Source organism: Danio aesculapii, chromosome 3, assembly GCF_903798145.1.
Source record: "Danio aesculapii chromosome 3, fDanAes4.1, whole genome shotgun sequence".
NCBI classification, from domain to species: Eukaryota; Metazoa; Chordata; class Actinopteri; order Cypriniformes; family Danionidae; genus Danio; species Danio aesculapii.
This window is the reverse complement of record NC_079437.1, coordinates 3,680,090-3,704,049: the sequence shown is the minus strand read 5'-3', so window position 1 is coordinate 3,704,049 and position 23,960 is coordinate 3,680,090. Positions and strand designations below refer to the sequence as shown.

At 42.7% G+C, this 23,960-nt stretch overlaps 1 protein-coding gene across 1 annotated transcript in view; it reads left to right on the top strand.

Annotated features, from left to right (window-relative positions):
* LOC130216711 (sphingosine kinase 2) overlaps positions 1 to 23,960 on the top strand; it is a 48,186-nt gene that overhangs the window by 16,474 nt on the left and 7,752 nt on the right. The window lies entirely within an intron of this gene.

Below are 23,960 nucleotides of genomic sequence, written 5' to 3'. Positions count from 1 at the left end.
ACACACACACACACACACACACATACATTTTCTTTAAGGCTCAGTCCCTTTAATCATCAGGGGTCGCCACAGTGGAATGAACCGCCAACTTATCCAGCATGTGTTTTATACAGTGGATGCCCTTCCAGCTGCAACCCAACATTGGGAAACACCCATACCAATATGGCCAATTTAGCTTACCCAATTCTCCTATAGCACATGTGTTTGGTCTGTGGGGGAAACCGGAGCACCCGGAGGAAATCCACGCCAACATGGGGAGAACATGCAAACTCCACACAGGAATGCCAACTGGCCCAACCAGGACTCGAACCAGCGACCTTCTTGCTGTGAGGGGATCGTGCTACCCACTGCGATACCCTACACACATACATATATACAATAATTCACTAACTCGTGCATACACTCACACGCGCACACACACACATAAAGACTCACATACGCACACACAAACACACATACATATACACTCATGCATACAAAAACACACAGACACGCACACATACATACACATAAAGAGACACACAAGCACAAAGACGCATATGCCTACAAACACACACACACACACACACACGCATAGACTCAGGCACACACTAACACACAGACATGCATGCACAGAGATATATACAGATAGAAAACACACTAACACACACACACACACTCATGCACACAAACACACATATAAAACTCACACACACACATACTAACACACACAGACATGTACACACATACACACAAAGACACGTACACACACATAAAGACTCAAATACATACACACAAACACACGCACAAGCACAAAGACACACACACACAGACATGTAAAAATCACACATATACTAACACACACACACACACAGACATGTAAAAATCACACATATACTAACACACACACACACACACAGACATGTAAAAATCACACATATACTAACACACACACACACAGACATGTAAAAATCACACATATACTAACACACACACACACATACACACATGTAAAAATCACACATATACTAACACACACACAGACATGTAAAAATCACACATATACTAACACACACACACACACACACACACACACATGTAAAAATCACACATATACTAACACACACACACACACAGACATGTAAAAATCACACATATACTAACACACACACACACACATACACACATGTAAAAATCACACATATACTAACACACACACAGACTTGTAAAAATCACACATATACTAACACACACACACACACGCATACGTGTTTTGCTATACTTGTGAGGGCCATGACCCAGTAGCATGTTGTGAGGACCCCCCTTTCTGTTAATGCTAGGAAAATAAAAAAAATAGTAGTGCCACTAGAGGGGAGCAGACAACCAGGAAATCACTTTAAATCTGTAAAAACACCATGTTCACAGAAATGGTGAGGTCGGGAGAGGAGTTGCGAGGACCGCACTGTTACTAGGCAGATTTCAGTTTGACGGTTATGGGTAGCGCTTATTAAAAGTGATCAGAGATGCTGATTTTAGTCCAAATAACACTTTTAATCACTGAATAATTAGTTTGATTATCATTTTAATTACTCAAACGGTTCAAAATGCGGATATATTTTGTTAATAGCCTGCTGATTTCATATGATTGGATAATACAGTCTCGACTAAGGAAACTCTGCTATATCACACAATGGCCATTTCATTAGGTCGGTCATGGTCATTGACACTCATTTCTATTTTTGTGTCCATAAACACGAACCCTGACAACATTTGGTTGATTTAAGAAATGAACTTACTATAATGAGTGCTGAAACGGATCGAGGTTGATTCCATCCACACAGATCTTTCTCTACGGAACGCACGTGAGCTGCGGGTTAACTGTAATTCATTCATCATGGAGGAATGATGTCTGTCCATCTCGCGTTCATCTGAACTGCTGCGTAAACTGAGTAAGAGAGCAAATGACGAATCCATGCGCACCGCAGCACTTCAGGAGTATCGACTCACTGCAAACTGATGATTCACTAAATGATGATTCAGTAAACAATGATTCTTTAGTCGCGTTTGACTAAAGAAAGTCAGTCATGATGACACTTGCTCCATGCAAACACCTTATAAAGCAGGCTAATAATAATAATACTTGTTATATTTTTTTCCAGAGATTTGTCAGCTGTTTACTGTTGCATGTTTTCATATTTATTTTTTTACAGTAGATATTGCTTTTAATGCATGTTGCATGGCAGTATAGATGATAAATAACTCATAATTGTTTAAAAACAATATTTGGTTACACTTTATTTTAAGGTGTCCTTGTTACAGCATTATTATACATTTAAATACCAAGTAATAGTAATTAACTACATGCACTTACTATATAGTTAGGATTATGGTTGGCGTACATGTAACATTTGTAACAAGGACACCTTAAAATAAAGTGTTACCTAATATTAGTTTGTTAATCTGTTGATATCTTCAGGGTACTTTCAAAACAACATTTTTATTAAATTCTCTAACCTGCTTATATTATGATAAAGAATAGCAGCTGAATTAAAATCTGTGATATGAGCCGCACTGAGTTTGAGCAGTTGGAACAGAAAACAAGACAAAAAAACTGCAGTTAAAGTTTACGCTGATGATAAAAAACCACTCTAATCTCAGATATGGTCTTGGTCACAAGTTTATTTTAGTTTTAGCAGTTGAGTGAAATACCAACTTAGATAAAAAGTATAGAGAAACAAAACCGGTTATTTGACAAGCACTACATTACAAGCTCCAAAATTAGAAATCAGAGAAGATGGTAATTTATTTATAACAGAAATATTTTATTTAATAAAAAAATCGACACAGAATACCTGTCAAAAACAGGTTCACAAGCCCAACATCTAACAACATAGTCAGCTCTAAAAGTACACATCTGGATGGCAAAACTAAAGGAAGAAAAGCGTAAAGTTTTGTTTGTTGTGCAGAATAAAGAGTCAGAAAATCAGGATGAATTTAAGAGGGAGAGAGGATAGTTAAAGGTTAGTTTACTTCTTTAAAGAACAGAAATTTATCAATCAGTTTCTTCTTTGTGATTGGATTACATTGTAAACATGATTTTTGACATCTCTCCAGCCCCTGGTTTGAAGCACTGGTTCTTTCTGTAGGCACTTTAAACATTTGTCTTTCCCAGGAACTTTCATTAGTGTTATGCAGGTCCCTTGCTGTCGCCAAACCACTTTTTTTCAGCATCACTCCAGGGAATGTTCGTTCTGCCTGGAAGAACCTACAGAAAAGAATCAGAAAAGCACATGATTCCATCAGTCATAAGTAAACATGTATATTAAGTAAGTATGACTTTGCTGGAGGGATAATAACAATAAAATCACTATGTATACATCTATTATAGTCCTTGTGTATTGCATTATTTTACATGTGAACTGAACAACACCTAAACTGAAGAACGTAGTAATATAGTAGTAGTAAGAGCAGTAATATCAGTGGAGGCAGTGCTAGGTATTTTAGCATCAGTAGCAGCTTTCGTAGCTTTTAGAAAATTATATGACTGAGTGTAGTAAAGATGACAGAGAGACAATCATTTCAATTTCTATGAGGGTTCATGTTTTTGCTTTATGAGCATATATTTTAAATATTGATGTAGTACACATCACAAAAAGTCTAAATAATAGGGATCCTAAAACTAATCCATAAAATTGATAATAGGGGTGTGACGATAACCGCATCACCGCCTTACCGCCATAATGAGATGTCAACCGCGGTGATGTGGCTATTACCGTCATCACCGCCCATTTTAGTTTAGTATTTATTTTTGCTTGTGAATCTTTCAGGATTGTATAGAAAAACTGAATAAACTAAATAAAAGGAATAAAAGGCCTGACCTGAGTATTTTACACCTAAATTACAAATTTAGATTACAAAACGAAATCACTGAATCCTTTTTAAAACCAGCATAGGCTGTTTTTATTTTAAGCTTATTTTAATAAAGCAGACCTACTAACTCAAATCAATCGCTCCACAGAAAATAAGCATTTTAACGCACCGCTGTAATTTCTATATCCCAATCCCTTTATCAACATGTTTAATAAAAGGCATTATTTTAAAGATTATAACCTGAGAATATGATTTACCTCAGCGCTGCACTTTTCTCCTTCACCCTCGCGCTGAGTTCAGGTGACGGAGTGTTGTGAAGTAGTTAAACTCTCAAACTGGCACAGGAATATCAGTATATTAATATAGGCTTTGCTAAAATGCTGGTCAAATGTAGGTCTTTTTTTACAGCTATAAACAGACGCGCATGCTGCGACCACGGTGATGAGGCAACAATCGCATATATTTTGACTTATTTAAAGGGCACCTATGGTAAAAAATCTACTTTTCAAGCTGTTTAGACAGCCATATGTGCATGTATGGTGTATAGACCGTCATATTGGGGTGATATAAACACACCCAGTGCTTTTTTTTTCAATTTAACAACATAAAAAACGGTGGACCAATTGGAGCGGTGTTCAAACCGACTGCAACTTTACATTGGAGCGGTCCCCCCGCCCACCAATATTGATTGACAGGTGCGTCATCATATCCTCAGTTTGTTGATTCACGTCCGCCATTTTCAGCGTGAGTCGAAGCGATATCACTAAAGGAACACGCTAGCTCTATTTTTAGATGCAAGGCTCATTGGGCTCAACACAAGATCAATATTCTCCACATTATCGCTCTAATCGGAATTATTGGTTGTATCTTTAGGTAGGTTTGCAAACATGTGTACTTCTTATTGAGTCTACCTTATACTTCAGCCGTTTGCATTTCTCACGATCCCAGAAGCTCCCTGTGATCTTAACTAGCGTGCGTTTTAGAATTCTAAACATAGGTTTCTATCAGGGTACACTCAAGTCGACGGCTGGGCGCCGCGGACCGCTGCAGAAACCTATGTTTAGAATTCAAAAATGCGTGGCGCGACGATTAAAAGTTAATTCAGTGTGCAGGGTTATTAGTTTCTGTGTACAAGCTCGGCACTTGAAACTAGCACACAGTTGTCTGTAAAACTGTACAAAGACACAAATGATTTTGTACTCTCTGCTTGGTCTGTGTCAGAGTCGTACATGTACGACTGAATGCTGATCCTCTCCTCTCAGTCTGCCTCTGTTGCAAACACAGAGCGGGTGAGCTCATGGCCCCGCCCCCTTGTTACGTTGGGCGGGAAGCCGAAACTAATTTACATGTGAAGCAACACACCCATAAATCAGCGAGCTGTGGACACGCCCCCAACATGACACTTTTTAACACATTATAATAAAACAATCTGAACTGTGTTTTGAACTGAACCTAAACTGGCACACTCAGAAGAGCCATAATATTAATATTAAATCATAAAAAAGAGGTAAACTATGTGCCCTTTAAAGTAGGCTATAGGCTATATAATAATTTTGTGTAAAGACATTTATAAAACTATGTAGCTAATATATCACAGGGGTTTGTGTAGCAGCAATTAGAATGGAGCATAATTAAATCCTTTTTTCCCGTGGAGCGAAACAAACACTGCACAGTTGTGTAGCGGTGTCACGGATTGGTCAGGCTCTCACGATCCCCACTCACGAAGATCACCATCACCTGACTTCTAATGAGCACACAGCTGCATCACATTCACGAGCACCAGATAAAAGCACAGCACTCCAGTCGCTCATTGTCCGGGCTCGTCTCGACGAAAGCGGACAACTGAGCGACCACTCAGCGTAGTCATCCTCAGCTAAAACAAACGCTTTACTTACCTGTTCTCTTTGTATTCCTCCTAGTCTTCCTGGTCCACCCGAATCGTCCTGTCTTCCAGTCCTTCCAAGTCTGTGTCATCCTCTGTCAGCTGTATCTGGTGTGTGCTGTCCATCCTCGTGTATTCCTGTTACCCAGCCACGGAGGAAAAGACCCCAACATCATTCCTGATCCTCCTGGCTATCCTTCATGTGCTCCTTGTTGTCATTTAATAAACACCCTAACGTTTCCTTACCTCTGTCTCCTGTCCGCTTCATAACAGAAGCCCGGACCCATAACGACGACAACATGAGCACCCCCGATCACTTTCAAGAGCTGGTGGACCAGTTGAAGCGGATTCTACAGCCACCAGCTCCACTTTCCAACGCACCACCAGCACCGAGCACTTCCGCCTCCACAGTTTCTTCTTCGGCCCTTCCTTCCAGTCCCATGGCCCGACCAGCGCCCTACTCAGGCGGAGCGGGGGAGTGCAATGGTTTTCTGTTACAATGTTCCCTCATATTCGAAATGCAACCTTCTCTATATCCCACAGATAAGTCAAAGATCGCCTACATCGTATCACTACTCTCTGGGCCTGCACTTAAATGGGCTGAGACGATCTGGAACCAAGCCGGGCCGGTCATGAATTCCATCACTACCTTCACGGAGTATTTCAAAGAGGTGTTTGGACGTTCTGATGGGGAAGTAGCCGCTGGAGAGCAGCTGTATCATCTAAAGCAAGGTACTCTATCTACACAGGAATATGCTCTCCGGTTTCGCACTCTGGCAGCTGCAAGTGGATGGAATGAGAGATCGTTGTTGACCACGTACCGGCTCGGCTTGGAACCCACTCTCCGAATCCAGCTGGCCACATTAGATGATACTATGGGTCTGGAGAGATTCATCCAACATTCTCTCCGATGTTCCGATCGTCTCCGTTCCTATCAACAGGACACCATCACCCCCTCGTCTGCACTCCTCCAATCGCCTGAGTCAACAGCCTCTCCAGAACCAGAACCCATGATAATAGAGTCTGGAAGACTGACATCAGCGGAACGACAGAGGAGGCTGACCCGGGGTCTGTGTCTATACTGCGGTGTCAGTGGACACACCCGTATGGAGTGTCCCCTTCGTCCCATTCGGACTTCAGTGAGTGTATTCAGTACGAATATTGAACAATGTAAACCACTTACTACCACCGTACAAATAACTACTGCCTCTATTTCTCTCCTTGTCACAGCCCTCATCGACTCCGGGTCAGCAGGGAACTTCATCTCCCAATCCCTCTGTCGTCAACTCCACCTACGTACTGAGGCGTCCTCGCATATATACCAGATACAACCGATAACCCAGTGCACTCGATCTTCGACCCGTATCCATCGACAATGCGAAGACATCCTTCTTCAAGTGGGGTTGTTACATCAAGAGAGGATTCAATTTCTGGTTCTGGAGGGTGCAAATATGGACATCATTCTAGGGCGCCCGTGGCTGGTGAAGCACGATCCCATCATCTCTTGGGGCACAGGAGAGATAAAGAAATGGGGATCTGGATGTACACCTACCTGTTTTCCAAATCTCCCTCTTCAAGGTCGGAACCCCATTTCTTTGTTTACAACATCGGTCGAGAGTCCTCCTGAGAAGCAGTCTATCCACATTCCTAAGGAGTACAGCTCCTTTCATGATGTCTTCTGCCCCAAGAGAGCTTCCCAGCTACCGCCGCATCGGCCATGGGACTGCGCGATCGACCTAGTTCCAGATGCCCAGTTGCCAAGAGGTAGGATCTACCCGCTCTCGCTTCCAGAGAATCAGGCAATGGAAGATTACATAAGGGAGGCTCTGAGTCAGGGGTACATACGTCACTCAAAATCACCAGCCGCCTCAAGCTTCTTCTTTGTGGCCAAGAAGGACGGAGGGCTGCGTCCATGCATCGACTACAGGGTCCTAAATAACGGTACAGTAAAATACCGATATCCCCTTCCTCTGGTACCAGCCGCTTTGGAACAGCTCCGAGAAGCTAAAGTCTTCACTAAATTGGACCTCCGCAGCGCGTATAATCTGATAAGAATACGTGAGGGGGACCAATGGAAGACAGCATTCGTGACCCCTACTGGCCACTATGAATATGAGGTCATGCCTTACGGTCTGGTCAACGCCCCCTCCGTATTCCAAAACTTCATTCATGAAGTCCTCCGGGAGTTTCTTCACCACTTTGTAATAGTGTACATAGATGACATCCTCATTTACTCCCGGAGTGAGGCCGAACATCGCCAACACGTTGCGGAGGTCCTACACACATTGAGAGAACATCACCTCTACCTCAAAGCGGAGAAATGCTCATTCCACCAGAAGTCGATTCATTTCTTGGGATACATCATTGACCAAACCGGTATACGTATGGATGGGAAGAAAATTGAGGCTGTTCTATCCTGGTCAGAACCCACTTCCATTAAGGAGCTCCAGAGGTTTCTTGGGTTTGCTAACTTTTATAGACGGTTTATCAAGGACTACAGCAGGATTACATCACCTCTCACTAATCTCCTCAAGGGTAAACCCAAAGGACTGGAGTGGACCAAAGAAGCAGCCGCAGCCTTCCGCCTTCTTAAGAAGGAGTTCACAAGGGCCCCACTCCTGACTCATCCTGACCCAAATCTTCCTTTCGTGGTGGAAGTGGACGCATCCACCACCGGCGTCGGGGCAGTATTATCCCAACATCATGATACACCGCCCCGACTGCATCCCTGTGCCTATTTCTCTCGGAAGTTGAGCCCGGCGGAGCAGAATTACAGCATAGGAGACAGGGAGCTTCTAGCAATCAAGCTAGCCTTGGAGGAGTGGCGTCACTGGTTGGAGGGAGCCAAACATCCGTTCCAGGTGATCACAGATCACAAAAACCTCCAATATATCAAAGAGGCCAAGAGACTATGTCCACGTCAAGCCAGATGGTCACTTTTCTTCTCACGTTTTGATTTCTCCATTTCCTATCGTCCAGGACCCAAGAATCTAAGAGCAGACGCTCTCTCTCGTTTACACGAGCATCACGATCATGAAGAACTCCCAACGAAGATTCTTCCCGAACACATCTCCATTTGTCCGATCACCTGGAACGCTCCTCCAGTCGTTGCCACTCCGGAAGCCCCTGCTCCGCCGGGATGCCCTCCTCATCGGCAGTTCATACCACCTGAACACCGGGTAGATCTGATCCACTCCTTACATACCTCGCTAGGCACTGGACATCCAGGGATCAACAATACTCTCTCGCTAGTATCCCAACGATTCTGGTGGCCAAACATGGCAAGGGATGTGAGGCAATATGTTCAGGGCTGTAAGGACTGTGCCCAATCCAAGAGCCCACGTCATCTACCCGCTGGAAAGCTCCATCCCTTGCCGATTCCGAACCGTCCCTGGTCACACCTAGGAGTGGACTTTATCACTGACCTCCCCTCGTCAGAAGGTAATACCTGTATTCTAGTCATCGTAGATAGATTCTCAAAGTTTGTCAAACTAATCCCTCTGAAAGGTCTTCCCACAGCCTTTGAAACAGCCGACAATATCTTTAATCAAGTCTTCAGGTCATTTGGTATTCCAGAAGATATTGTGTCGGACAGAGGTCCACAGTTCATCTCACGTCTATGGAAAGCCTTCTTCAAGCTCCTAGGTGTGGCCGTCAGCCTCTCTTCTGGATATCATCCCCAAACCAACGGGCAGACAGAGAGGAAGATTCAGGAGGTGGGACGGTTCCTGAGGACCTTCTGCAGTGGTCACCAGAGCTCCTGGAGCCAGTATTTGGGCTGGGCAGAATATGCCCAAAATTCACTGCGGCAACCCTCCACCGGACTCACGCCATTCCAGTGCGTCCTGGGCTTCCAACCACCGCTCTTTCCCTGGGATGGCGAACCATCTGATGTCCCCGCAGTGGATCACTGGTTCCGGGAGAGCGAGAGAGTCTGGGACGAGGCTCATCAACATCTGCAGAGGGCAGTCCGTCGAAGCAAGGTAACCGCCGATAGAAGAAGGTCTGAAGAACCCAGATACACACCCGGACAAAAGGTGTGGCTATCCACCCGGGACATACGCATGCGACTGCCCTCTCGCAAGTTAAGTCCCCGATTTGTTGGTCCCTTCACCATCGTGGAACAGGTTAACCCCGTCACCTACAAACTACAATTACCCTCTCACTACCGTATTCACCCTACATTCCACGTATCACTCCTGAAACCCTATCACGATCCTGTTCTTCCCTCCACAGAGCCTGACCACGAAGAGGAACCCCCTCCTCCACTGCTCCTAGAAGAAGGAGCCGTCTACGCAGTGAAGGAGATCTTGCGTTCCCGACGTCGTGGTGGCCAGTTGGAGTACCTGGTGGACTGGGAAGGGTACGGCCCCGAAGAAAGGACATGGGTTCCCAGAGCTGATATTCTCGATCCTAGTCTCATGGTGGAGTTTCATGAGAGCCACCCTGAGTTCCCAGCGCCTAGAGGCAGAGGGAGACCACCACGGCGTCGGAGGTGTCGGCCCTCAGGAGCGGGCCCTGGGGAGGGGGGTACTGTCACGGATTGGTCAGGCTCTCACGATCCCCACTCACGAAGATCACCATCACCTGACTTCTAATGAGCACACAGCTGCATCACATTCACGAGCACCAGATAAAAGCACAGCACTCCAGTCGCTCATTGTCCGGGCTCGTCTCGACGAAAGCGGACAACTGAGCGACCACTCAGCGTAGTCATCCTCAGCTAAAACAAACGCTTTACTTACCTGTTCTCTTTGTATTCCTCCTAGTCTTCCTGGTCCACCCGAATCGTCCTGTCTTCCAGTCCTTCCAAGTCTGTGTCATCCTCTGTCAGCTGTATCTGGTGTGTGCTGTCCATCCTCGTGTATTCCTGTTACCCAGCCACGGAGGAAAAGACCCCAACATCATTCCTGATCCTCCTGGCTATCCTTCATGTGCTCCTTGTTGTCATTTAATAAACACCCTAACGTTTCCTTACCTCTGTCTCCTGTCCGCTTCATAACAAGCGGATGGGGACGCACAAGAATATACAATTCAGATATTTTTGTTGAAAGAAAAATATTCTTTGAACGAATTTTGTTTTGTACAATTTGCATCTTTGTTTTTGTGGGTCAGTTATTTACAAAATAAACATGAATAACTAATAAACTTTGAGGTGAAGCGATGTGCCTCAGGGTCCGCTATATGCCGCGGCTAAAACACAAACTGGTCTGTTAAATACAATCGTAATATAAATAAAATAAAAGTGAAATATTCAGTTTGGAATATTGAATCTTTGTTAACTGTATCAAAAATAAAATAGCAGCCTATATTAACACTCTTTATGACAAACATCCATTGATCGGTCAGTTTCGCTTTAGTTTAATCAGAGTTTGAACTTTCTGATATTTTAGGCAAAGTGGTCTGCATAACCAATGATTGAACTTATCCACCTGCGACCCACCCATAATTAAACATCATGTAGGCGAGCTGGCTTTTTGATTACCTGAACCGTGTATTAACGGCTGCACCAGCATAACCGAGATCTGCGTATTAATATCAGCACCAGCAGATATAAGAGAGTTTGTGTCATAACAGCGTTTTCTGCTTCTTAAATATCCAATATTAAGAGAGTGACTCCATAAGGTACATAACCTGCGCACACTTGATTATTACTTTAATGTGTAAAGTCATGGACGCATCTCACAGCGCAAAGCATAACTTATCCTTTAAATGTCCATGCTTAATATGTCATTGATGAGGTCTATCTATTGAAAGGGTTACCTACAATGGAGTATATATAGGCTATATATGCGCTACATAGCAGGGACGTTAAGGTTGTATGTAACCCTTTCAGTAGATAGGCCCTGAGGCACATCGCTTCACCTCAAAGTTTATTAGTTATTATTGTTTATTTTGTAGATTACTGACCGACAAAAACTAAGATACAAATTGTACAAAACGAAATGCGTTAATTGTAAAAAATATATGAATTGAAACACAACTGTGCAGTGTTTGTTTCGCTCCTCTGGAAAAAAGGATTATGCTCCACTGTAATTGCTGCTACACAAACCCCTGTGATATATTGGCTACATTTTTAAAAAAAAGTCTTTACACACAATTATTATAGCATATAGCCTACTTTAAATAAGTCAACATATATGCGATTGTTGCCTCATCACCGTGGTCACAGCTCGCGCTTCTGTATAGCTTCTGTAAAAAAAGACCTACATTTGACCAGCATTTTAGCAAAGCCTATATTAATATACTGATATTCCTGTGCCAGTTTGACACTGTAAATTAAACTGAGGAGAGTTTAACTACTTCACAACACTCCGTCACCTGAACTCAGCACGAGGGCGAAGGACAAAAGTGCAGCGCTGAGGTAAAATCATATTCTCAAGTCATAATCTTTAAAATAATGACTTGTATTAAACATGTTGATAAAGGGACTGGGATATAGAAATTACAGCGTTAAAACTGCTTATTTTCAGTGGAGCGATTTTATTTTTATATATATATATATATATATATATATATATATGTGTGTGTGCGGGTAACCGACATACCGCATGATTTCTTGCTTCAACACCGCGATAACAGAAAATCCGTTACCGTCACAGCCTTAATTGATAATCATTGATAGACATTTGTTGTCAATTAATGGCATTATCAATTAGTTGGAGTGTGACAACAAAATAACTCAAAATGCTGAAGAGTTGAGATCAACCAGCATGAGGATAAAGTGTGCATCCTAGAGACTTTAAATTAGTTAATAAGGTAACCTAAAATGTAACTGTAACCTTAAAGTTATTCTATTATTATTGAAGTATCGGATCAGGTTTCGGTAGATACTCGAAATCAAAGGACTCTGACTCGAGGGCAAAAATACCGGACCGGGACATCCCTAATCTGTATAGAAAAAGTTCATCAATTATCTGAATAACATAGCTAACAATCTTACCATTTCCATTACCAGTCTTAGACGTTCTGTTTTCTTTGGTCTGTGTGGGAGTCAGGGCTTTCTGGGTAAAGAAAAGAGACAGCTTGTGATATATAAACTAAAAACTGACTTATTAATTACTGAACTCTATAAGCCTGAAAGTCTAAGCTGTATATAATCAAACTGCAAACCATCCAAGTTGGAATAATATGCCTCGTCATGCTCACGTCTACATTTCTGCCTTCTGGATAACTCTGTAACACAAGAAAATAAACATCAGATTATCACAAGTTATATCTGTATAGAAAAAGGTCATCAATTATCTGAATAACTACATTATTCAGATCCCTTTTTTCTGTTTATGTGTTTATGAGCTTGATTGCATATATATATATATATATATATATATATATATATATATATATATATATATATATATATATACACATACATACATATTTGATAGTTGAGAATGCGCCGCTCCACGGTGTAGAGAAACCTGCTTTCCGAGAAATAATGGCGGCGGAATAATGAAGCAAGATACTAGGGATGTGAACCTACACTGGTCCTAGGTTCAGTTCTGTTATGATTATCATGCCATTGATTTGGTTCAATTCGATGTCTCGGTGCATTGACGATGCTTTCCATACATAATTAGATTTTTTCTTCACAACACAAGATTTTTTTTTATTAAAATCTATAAATATATTAATATTTATATTTGATTTGTAATACAGTTTTGTTCTTAAATACAGCAGTCAGATATATGAACTGTACCCTTAATTTGATCTGCTCAAGAAAACACTCTTTCTGAATGTATCAAACAAAACTCCAGTACATGCACAGAAGACAGCATGAGCATTTATAGCAAATAAACTAATGTAAACATTATCCCGCTTGCTTTTTGAGCGCTGTCAATTGAGGTCTTACACCTTTATGATTGGTCATTGCCTTCACCTGCTCAACAGAAAGGGCTGCGACCGACCTCAAAGAAAAAAAGTTCTGTTATTACCGTGAAAATTGGTTAGGCATGGATAACACGCAACTCAATAGGCACAACTTTTATTGTAATTTTAAATGTAAAAATAAAATGTATGTTATGCTATCATAAGTGGGTTTTTTTTCGTGAAATTGTCCGGTTGGCATTTGTAAAAAAATAATAATAATAAAAAATTAGGCTATTAGGCCTACTTGTGATTTTATTTATCTAGTTAGCCTATTTAATAACTTGTTTTCAGGTTACATTTTCATTTGAAGGCAATAAGCTCACAAGTAAAAAACAAACAAACAAAAATATTCTAACTGTATTATAGCCGTCAAAATAGGTCTACATTATATTTTCAAATCCACATCACGCACTATATACCTATTTCACTTTATAACACTGCAAACTTGACTTCGCAGGCTGATCATCTTTAAAGATATTTTTAAGTGTCCTAACTTGAGACTGCTGCCTCATAATGGGATGTTTCTTTACACAACCATTAAAGTGCACTTTAGCAATGTCAAAATTAAAGCAAACATTCAAAAGGGTTCTGCGTTTTGTCAACTGTATAGCTTAATTGTAATAATAATGAATATAATAAATGATAATATTATTTATAGTGTAGACTACTGAGGGACTGTGCAGTGTCCAACTAAACCTTTTTATTTCTAACTAAAAAACATAAAATGACTGGCAGCTGCGTCCCTGCTGAAATTTATTTAACAACAAATTTTTTTAGCGTTTCTTTCCATTTAGAGCTCAAGAGAGTTGTATTTTCAGATTTAATTAACCAACACATGAAATGAATTAGGCTGTTGGCCTTCATGAAATCCACTAGTCCAGTTTTCTCCTGTGTGAAATTAGAGAGCACCTCCGCCGCCGCGTGCACGTTTTAAAGGCTATACCCCCCCCCCCCTCACCACCGGCAGTTGTTGGTGATTTCCCATCCCGGTAGTAAAAAATCGTCACCGTCACAGCCCTAGGTTTATTGCGCAGTCTGTTTCAGGTTCTCAAAATAGGTTGTTTTCACATGACGTCATTGCTGACACGCGACTCAGATGGAGGGCAGGAAGTGGTTCTTCATAAGATTCGCTACCAGAACATTAAAATATTTGTTTTATGTTGTTTCTAATAGTTTAAAGTGGCTAATATAAAGAAATGCTGAACAGCTTTTATAGACTTTCAAAAGCTTTTGCTCATGAAGTGGTGAAAGTTCAAGAAATGTAAAAAAGGTGGCGTGTGATAAACATTTACTCAACACATCTATGTGTACAAACTTTTTTTGAACGCTATAATTCGTAACAGCACCAATAAAGATTATATACAGGCCTAGCTGTGTGTATAAATATATTAATGTGTTATATAAAATCAGATACAAACACCAGCACACTTATACAATATCAAAGAAAAGATAAATAACGTACTCTGCCATGTAATCGCTGTAATGAAATCTCTGGCTTGTTTTGCAATAATCCAAGTCTTTACTGGCGTTTCGGCAGAATAAACACCTGTTACATTAAGGTCTATATGCGCAGAAGCGGTGAATGTTTGTTAATGGTAAGTTCACTGGACAAAACTAGACGATTATTATTGTGGAGCACTTTACCTCCTTACAAAAATAAATAAATAATAATGTAGACTATGCGTCCATGCTTTTGTCTGCTTTCATCTGTTATTTTGTGATGTCTGGAAGATCCACATGGGGAAAAACTATAGTAATTTATAATAAAAGATGTTTTTGAACCACATAGTAAAGTGTATAATGTGTAGAACTCTTATTGAACAATGAATGCTAGCGAAGGTAATGAATTCTACCAAATACTGTAGCATAGTAAACTAATAAACTGTAATACTGCTGCATTGTGATCGTGTATGATTATAGCGTAGAGAAGAGAAGCCTCTTAAATAATTAGTTTATTACTACAGTAGTCTTCCCACAGCAACAATTACTATGACAGTTTAATTAATTAAAGTATTTATTTTTTCATGTAATATAATAGCTTATACACTGTCTACTGCCTCGATGACAGGCAAACATATTTTAGTTGAGTACAAAACTCGGCCCTCTTCATGATATAAGGATCATGCCCAACATATGTGCTTATTTTCTATTTATATCTTATACAGAAAGATAGAAATATGGTATAAATCACAAAAATACACTTTCCTCTATGACTCCCATTCAGTTTTTAGTTCCTGCCCTCCATCTAAATTTTGTGCGTCACCAGAACCAAATGATTGAAAACAACCTTCAGCAATGTGCCAACAATACACCTTAACACACCTCTATTTTGGACCAGAACACCCATGAGTCCACAAAGTAGCGCACATGGATTTATTATTTAAACAACGTGGTGCAAAACAGAAAGTATGGGAGTATGATAGGGCCCATAGAGTTAGAGTTAATCTGTTACCTGCTCATCATGATCATCTCTTTTAGCCTGGCCAGGGTGGTGATGCTCTCTCAGTCTCTTTCTGTCTTGAACTTTCTCTGATATCTGTATGAATATATAGTGTTAGACAGTCAATAACAATCATATTGTGTCCATTACTTATCAAACACTCAGTTCACGAGTTCACCCTGACAGATATTTGACTAAATAGAATATGCATATTTGGTGTGCTGTCCGGGGAGAGCGCTCGGAAGACACCCTAACTCGTGTTATTTCCCTTATCAGGATAGAGAGAGTTAGGGTCCGAGCGCAGTGTCTAGCCCGGCTCCAGAATGCTCCCCAAAGATGCAATTTATAGAAGGGACAGCAACCAGACAGATATCATGGTCTCTCTCCCAAAATGCTAGCCTTGAAAATTGGAGGGGTGCTGTACCGCATTGGGAAAGAGGTGAAAATGGCTCCGGTGGGTGCAGTGATTGCAGATGTGACTCCTTGGGAGCTGTTAATGCTTGGCAAGTGATGAAATGTAAATGTGTACTCCAGAAGGAGCCGCCCTGCTGAAGCAGTAATCTGCAGTGTTGTGATATGATTTCTATATCAATATGATTGCGTCTCTGGTGGGTGCGGTCGCTGTACCTTGCAGTGGTGCATTATAATGGTGTGCGTCTCCAGTGGGAGCTGCTACTGCACTAGCAGGCGTCTCCAGTGGGAGCTGTCACTGCACTAGCAGTGGGAACTGTCACTGCACTCGCAGTGCGTCTGCAGTGGGAGCTGTCACGCACTCGCAGTGCGTCTCAGTGGGAGCTGTCACTGCACTCGCAGTGCGTCTCCAGTGGGAGCTGTCACTGCACTTGCAGTGCGTCTCCAGTGGGAGCTGTCACTGCACTCGCAGTGCGTCTCCAGTGGGAGCTGTCACTGCACTCGCAGTGCGTCTCCAGTGGGAGCTGTCACTGCACTCGCAGTGCGTCTCCAGTGGGAGCTGTCACTGCACTAGCAGTGCGTCTCTGCAGTGGGAGCTGTTACCTGCACTAGCAGTGCGTCTCCAGGGGAGCTGTCCACTGCGCTAGCAGTGGTGCATAATAAGTTGCATCTCCCGGGGAGTGGTCACTGTGCTAACAGTGGTGCGTAAGGTGTGCATCAGCCGAAGGAGTGTGCGTAATAAGGGTGCATCTGCCGAAGGAGTGGTCACTGCGCTAACAGTGGTGCGTAATAAGGTGTGCATCAGCCGAAGGAGTGGTCACTGCGCAACAGTGGTGCGTAATAAGGTGTGCATCAGCCGAAGGAGTGGTCACTGCGCTAGCAGTGGTGTAATAAGGGTGTGTGTCTCCGTAGGAGCGGTTACTGCGCTAGCAGTGGTGCGTAATAAGGTGTGCATCTGCCGAAGGAGTGGTCACTGCGCTAACAGTGGTGCGTAATAAGGTGTGCATCAGCCGAAGGAGTGGTCACTGCGCTAACAGTGGTGCGTAATAAGGTGTGCATCAGCCGAAGGAGCGGTCACTGCGCTAACAGTGGTGCGTAATAAGGTGTGCATCTGCCGAAGGAGTGGTCACTGCGCTAACAGTGGTGCGTAATAAGGTGTGCATCAGCCGAAGGAGTGGTCACTGCGCTAACAGTGGTGCGTAATAAGGTGTGCATCAGCCGAAGGAGTGGTCACTGCGCTAACAGTGGTGCGTAATAAGGTGTGCATCTGCCGAAGGAGTGGTCACTGCGCTAACAGTGGTGCGTAATAAGGTGTGCATCAGCCAAAGGAGTGGTCACTGCGCTAACAGTGGTGCATAATATTAAGGTGTGCGTCTCCTGTAGGAGTGGTCACTGCGCTAACAGTGGTGCGTAATAAGGTGTGCATCAGCCGAAGGAGTGGTCACTGCGCTAACAGTGGTGCATAATTAAGGTGTCTCTGTAGGAGTGGTCACTGCGCTAACAGTGGTGCGTAATAAGGTGTGCATCAGCCGAAGGAGTGGTCACTGCGCTAACAGTGGTGCGTAATAAGGTGTGCATCTGCCGAAGGAGTGGTCACTGCGCTAACAGGGGTGCGTAATAAGGTGTGCATCAGCCGAAGGAGTGGTCACGGCGCTAACAGTGGTGCATAATATTAAGGGTGCGTCTCCTGTAGGAGTGGTCACTGCGCTAACAGTGGTGCGTAATAAGGTGTGCATCAGCCGAAGGAGTGGTCACTGCGCTAACAGTGGTGCGTAATAAGGTGTGCATCAGCCGAAGGAGTGGTCACTGCGCTAACAGTGGTGCGTAATAAGGTGTGCATCAGCCGAAGGAGTGGTCACTGCGCTAACAGTGGTGCATAATATTAAGGTGTGCGTCTGCTGTAGGAGTGGTCACTGCGCTAACAGTGGTGCGTAATAAGGTGTGCATCAGCCGAAGGAGTGGTCACTGCGCTAACAGTGGTGCGTAATAAGGTGTGCATCGCGCTAACATTGGTGCGTAATAAGGTGTGCATCAGCCGAAGGAGTGGTCACTGCGCTAACAGTGGTGCGTAATAAGGTGTGCATCAGCCGAAGGAGTGGTCACTGCGCTAACAGTGGTGCATAAATATGGTGTGCGTCTCCTGTAGGAGTGGTCACTGCGCTAACAGTGGTGCGTAATAAGGTGTGCATCAGCCGAAGGAGTGGTCACTGCGCTAACAGTGGTGCGTAATAAGGTGTGCATCTGCCGAAGGAGTGGTCACTGCGCTAACAGTGGTGCATAATTAAGGTGTGCGTCTCCTGTAGGAGTGGTCACTGCGCTAACAGTGGTGCGTAATAAGGTGTGCATCAGCCGAAGGAGTGGTCACTGCGCTAACAGTGGTGCATAATATTAAGGTGTGCGTCTCCTGTAGGAGTGGTCACTGCGCTAACAGTGGTGCGTAATAAGGTGTGCATCAGCCGAAGGAGTGGTCACTGCGCTAACAGTGGTGCGTAATAAGGTGTGCATCTGCCGAAGGAGTGGTCACTGCGCTAACAGTGGTGCGTAATAAGGTGTGCATCAGCCGAAGGAGTGGTCACTGCGCTAACAGTGGTGCGTAATAAGGTGTGCATCAGCCGAAGGAGTGGTCACTGCGCTAACAGTGGTGCATAATATTAAGGTGTGCGTCTCCTGTAGGAGCGGTCACTGCGCTAGCAGTGGTGCGTAATAAGGTGTGCATCAGCCGAAGGAGTGGTCACTGCGCTAACAGTGGTGCGTAATAAGGTGTGCATCAGCCAAAGGAGTGGTCACTGCGCTAACAGTGGTGCATAATAAGGTGTGTCTCCTGTAGGAGTGGTCACTGCGCTAACAGTGGTGCGTAATAAGGTGTGCATCTGCCGAAGGAGTGGTCACTGCGCTAACAGTGGTGCATATATTAAGGTGTGCGTCTCCTGTAGGAGTGGTCACTGCGCTAACAGTGGTGCGTAATAAGGTGTGCATCAGCCGAAGGAGTGGTCACTGCGCTAACAGTGGTGCGTAATAAGGTGTGCATCAGCCGAAGGAGTGGTCACTGCGCTAACAGTGGTGCATAATATTAAGGTGTGCGTCTCCGTAGGAGCGGTCACTGCGCTAGCAGTGGTGCGTAATAAGGTGTGCATCAGCCGAAGGAGTGGTCACTGCGCTAACAGTGGTGCGTAATAAGGTGTGCATCAGCCGAAGGAGTGGTCACTGCTAACAGTGGTGCGTAATAAGGTGTGCATCTGCCGAAGGAGTGGTCACTGCGCTAACAGTGGTGCGTAATAAGGTGTGCATCAGCCGAAGGAGTGGTCACTGCGCTAACAGTGGTGCATAATATAAGGTGTGCATCCGAAGGAGTGGTCACTGCGCTAACAGTGGTGCGTAATAAGGTGTGCATCAGCCGAAGGAGTGGTCACTGCGCTAACAGTGGTGCGTAATAAGGTGTGTGTCTCCTGTAGGAGTGGTCACTGCGCTAGCAGTGGTGCGTAATAAGGTGTGCATCTGCCGAAGGAGTGGTCACTGCGCTAACAGTGGTGCGTAATAAGGTGTGCATCAGCCGAAGGAGTGGTCACTGCGCTAACAGTGGTGCGTATATAAGGTGTGTGTCTCCTGTAGGAGCGGTCACTGCGCTAGCAGTGGTGCGTAATAAGGTGTGCATCTGCCGAAGGAGTGGTCACTGCGCTAGCAGTGGTGCATAATATTAAGGTGTGTGTGTCCTCCTGTAGGAGCGGTCACTGGTGCTAGCAGTGGGTGCATCATAATAAAGTGTGTGTCTCCTGTAGGAGCGGTCACTGACACTACCATTAACACCTGCTACACTCACCTGCTCATCATATCATCTCTCTCAGCCTGGCCAGGGTGGTGATACTCTCTTAGGTCTCTTTCTGTCTTGAACTTTCCTCTGATATCTGTGTGAATATATAGTGTTAGACACTCAATAACAATCATATTAGAGCTGGGCGATATGGCAAAAAATTATAACGATAATTTTTTTCATATCGGTCGATATCGATAATTATAATGATAAATGTAAAAATCTTCATATCTATCCATTTTATAAGATTTTAACCACACCAATCCCTTTGTGCAGCTGATTTAACACATTTGTGAAGTTGTTTAGCTGTCTGACAATTTAATAAAATAATAAGCAAAGAACAGTCTTAATTCAGCATTTACATTTTACTTGTGAAGTGTAAAAGTGATTACATTAATATTTATTAAGCACCAGGCTTATTAGGTTTTAATATGTTTAATTAACATGAGAAAATCAGTGGTACATGAAAACTACAACAATTTGTACCTGCTTATTTCCAGAAGGTTTTCTTGTCCCATTATCTGTAAAACAAAACAATTACCTTTCAGCAAGATCACCACACATTATGATTAAATTACCACAGTGGTTATAATTTATTCATTTATTTTAAATAGTGGCCACATGAATAGAGGTAAATTTGGTTTTATATTCGCCATATCGGACTTTCCCCTTAATAATATTATTTCATTAAAGTATTATTTGCAAACTCTAAATAACAAAATCATATTAGCAGCAAATGACTATCAAAGTACAACATTGTTCACAGTCAAATAAACAGTGTTAATGTTGTTTAGAAATCATACTTGCATGCTAATTCTGATCGAATATTCAAAGTAACATGGTAAACAATAAAGAGACTTCTAAATGAACGAATGTGCGAAAATAAAACCAACTTTACCTCTATGCCACATGAATGCATTAAATATTGCTAGTATAATAATAAATGACTTTATGGCAAATATGAATTTGTTCCATTCAGGATATTTTTGCTAATTGCTCCTACAATTTAGCCTAAATAAATTTAAAAACAGAATAAGGCATCAACTTGATAACTTTGAAGTTTCATTGAACTTATTAATTTCACCACAATTATCATACCATTAATAGAAAATATATCCATGTTGCAGTTTCATAGAAAATCACAAACAAATACTTTTGCAGAGTTTTCACAGCCAGGGTCACTTTTATGCTGCAAAAATGACTCGAATAATTAATTTGTCATCAAAATTGTTACCAAATTTCAGTATTAGTTGAAGCACATGTAAGGACCAACTAATGTTAACTAAGCTAATGCTAACGTTAGCTAAATGACGATCGGGAAGGCTAGACCAGACTATAAAACACCTCAGCCTTGTTTAAAGTTAATTAAAATGAATTAAGCCTCACCTGTAACAGTGCTGGACGTCTTTTCCGCTGTTTCCCTCCTTGGCTTCGTCTGTCTTCGAGCACATGTCTCGTGATGTGCTTTAGCAGCCTCCGTGACATGCGTTCACGTGCCATAATTCTGATCTGTGTTAATGATCGGTTCTGAATCTGTCCCGCTCTCAGGCTCCCCTCCCCCACTCGAAACTCAAGCTCCCCTCCCCCAGCGCAGCCTCAAGTTCAAAAGTTCATGCAGCAGTATCACCAATTAAGACTTCTACTCCGGTTCAGCAATATCACGACTTTTGCACTTCATTTCACTCGGCTATATGTTCATTAATTTATTAATTGAGTTGATATTGTTTTAGATTTTATATTTTATGACAATTATTTATTTATTTGTAATAAAATAATTTATCATTGCATAAATGCAGTTAAGTTACAAAATAAATTAGGTGTACACAGTAGATATATACATTGGATGATATGGAATAAGATATAGGCTGTATTTACTAAAAGGGTAAACATTTAACTGATAAAGTGGTTTTAATATCTTTTTAATTAAGCACGTTATAGGTGTTACACATCCACACACATATAGTAATGTACATACACAGCTAAAGCATAACATTATGACCACATTCATTTATTCACTGTTTTATCGTTATTTGTAAATTAAATTAAAGGTAAGTGCACTTAAATTACTAAATAAAGTTAAGGTGATAAAGTAGATAGAATACATTGGATACATTGTATGAACTATTGGATAAATGATGAACATAACAAAGGACAAAAAAGTCACTTAACCTAATTAAAAAAATAATATAATTTAATAACAGAATGAACACGCAGTAACAGGAATGAATATCCAGACACTGTGGATGTTTCAGCTTGCTCTGGTGATAACTGGGTTGTGTGGAGGGATGTTTGAGGGCTTCTTTTGTCCTTTGATGTATGGTACATCTCTCTCCACTTTTTGCGGCGTCTGCACTTTTCGCTCTTGATCAGTTTTCTCCTGCCTGACTCTAGGTCCTTCTGTATCTCTCCGACTCATTCATTCGTTCATTTTCTTCTCGGCTTAGGTCCCTTTATTAATCAGGGGTCGCCACAGAGAATGACCGCCAACTTATCCAGCATATGTTTTATGCAGCGGATGTACTTCCAGCCGCAACCCAGCACTAGGAAACATCCATACACACTCATTCACACTCATACACTACTGCCGATTTAGCTTATTCAATTCACCTGTACTGTGTGTCTTTGAACTGTGGAGGAAACCGGAGCACCCAGAGGAAACCCACGCCAACACGGGAAGAACATGCAAACTCCACACAGAAATGCCAACTGATCCAGCCGGGGCTTAAACCAGTGGCCTTCTTGCTGTGAGGCGATCATTCTACCCACTGCACCACCGTGACACCCTTATTCAGATTCCTTCTCTAAATATTTCTGTCTCTTCTCTGGGTCTGCATCATGTTTACAATAAAGTCGTTGCTTTTCTGCAGCACTTATAGGTGGATTGGCACTCTGCAAGTATATAATACATACATATGATACATGTGATACACTCACCGGCCACTTTATTAGGTATACCTCACTAGTACCAGGTTGGACCCCTTTTTTGCCTTTCAGAACTGCCTTAATTCTTCGTGGCATAGATTCAACAAGGCTACTGGAAATATTCCTCAGAGATTTTGCTCCATATTAACATGATAGCATCACACAGTTGCTGCAGATTTGTCGCTGCACATCTATGACCGCCAATCTCCTGTTCCACCACATCCCAAAGCTGCTCTATTGGATTGAGCTCTGGTGACTGTGGAGGCCATTTGAGTACAGTGAACTCATTGTCATGTTCAAGAAACCAGTCTGAGATGATTGGTGCTTTATGACATGGTGCGTTATCCTGCTGGAAGTAGCCATCAGAGATGGAGTACACTGTGTCATAAAGGATGGACATGGTCAGCAACAATACTCAGGTCGGCTGTGTGGTTGCAACACCATGCCTCAATTGGTACTAATGAACCCAAAGTGATGCCAAGAAAATCTACCCCATCACCCATTACACCACCACCACCACCACCAGCCTGAACCTGCTTGATACAAGGCAGGATGGATCCATGCTTTCATGTTGTTGATGCCAAATTCTGAGCCCGACCATCCGAATGTGTCAGCAGAAATGGAGACTCATCAGGACCAGGCAACAGTTTCTCCAATCTTCTAGTGTCCAGTTTTGGGATGAGCCTGTGTGAATTTGTAGCCTCAGTTTCCAGTTTCTTAGCTGACAGGAGTCGGCACCCTGGTGTGGTCTTCTGCTTGCTGTAGCCCATCTGCCCTCA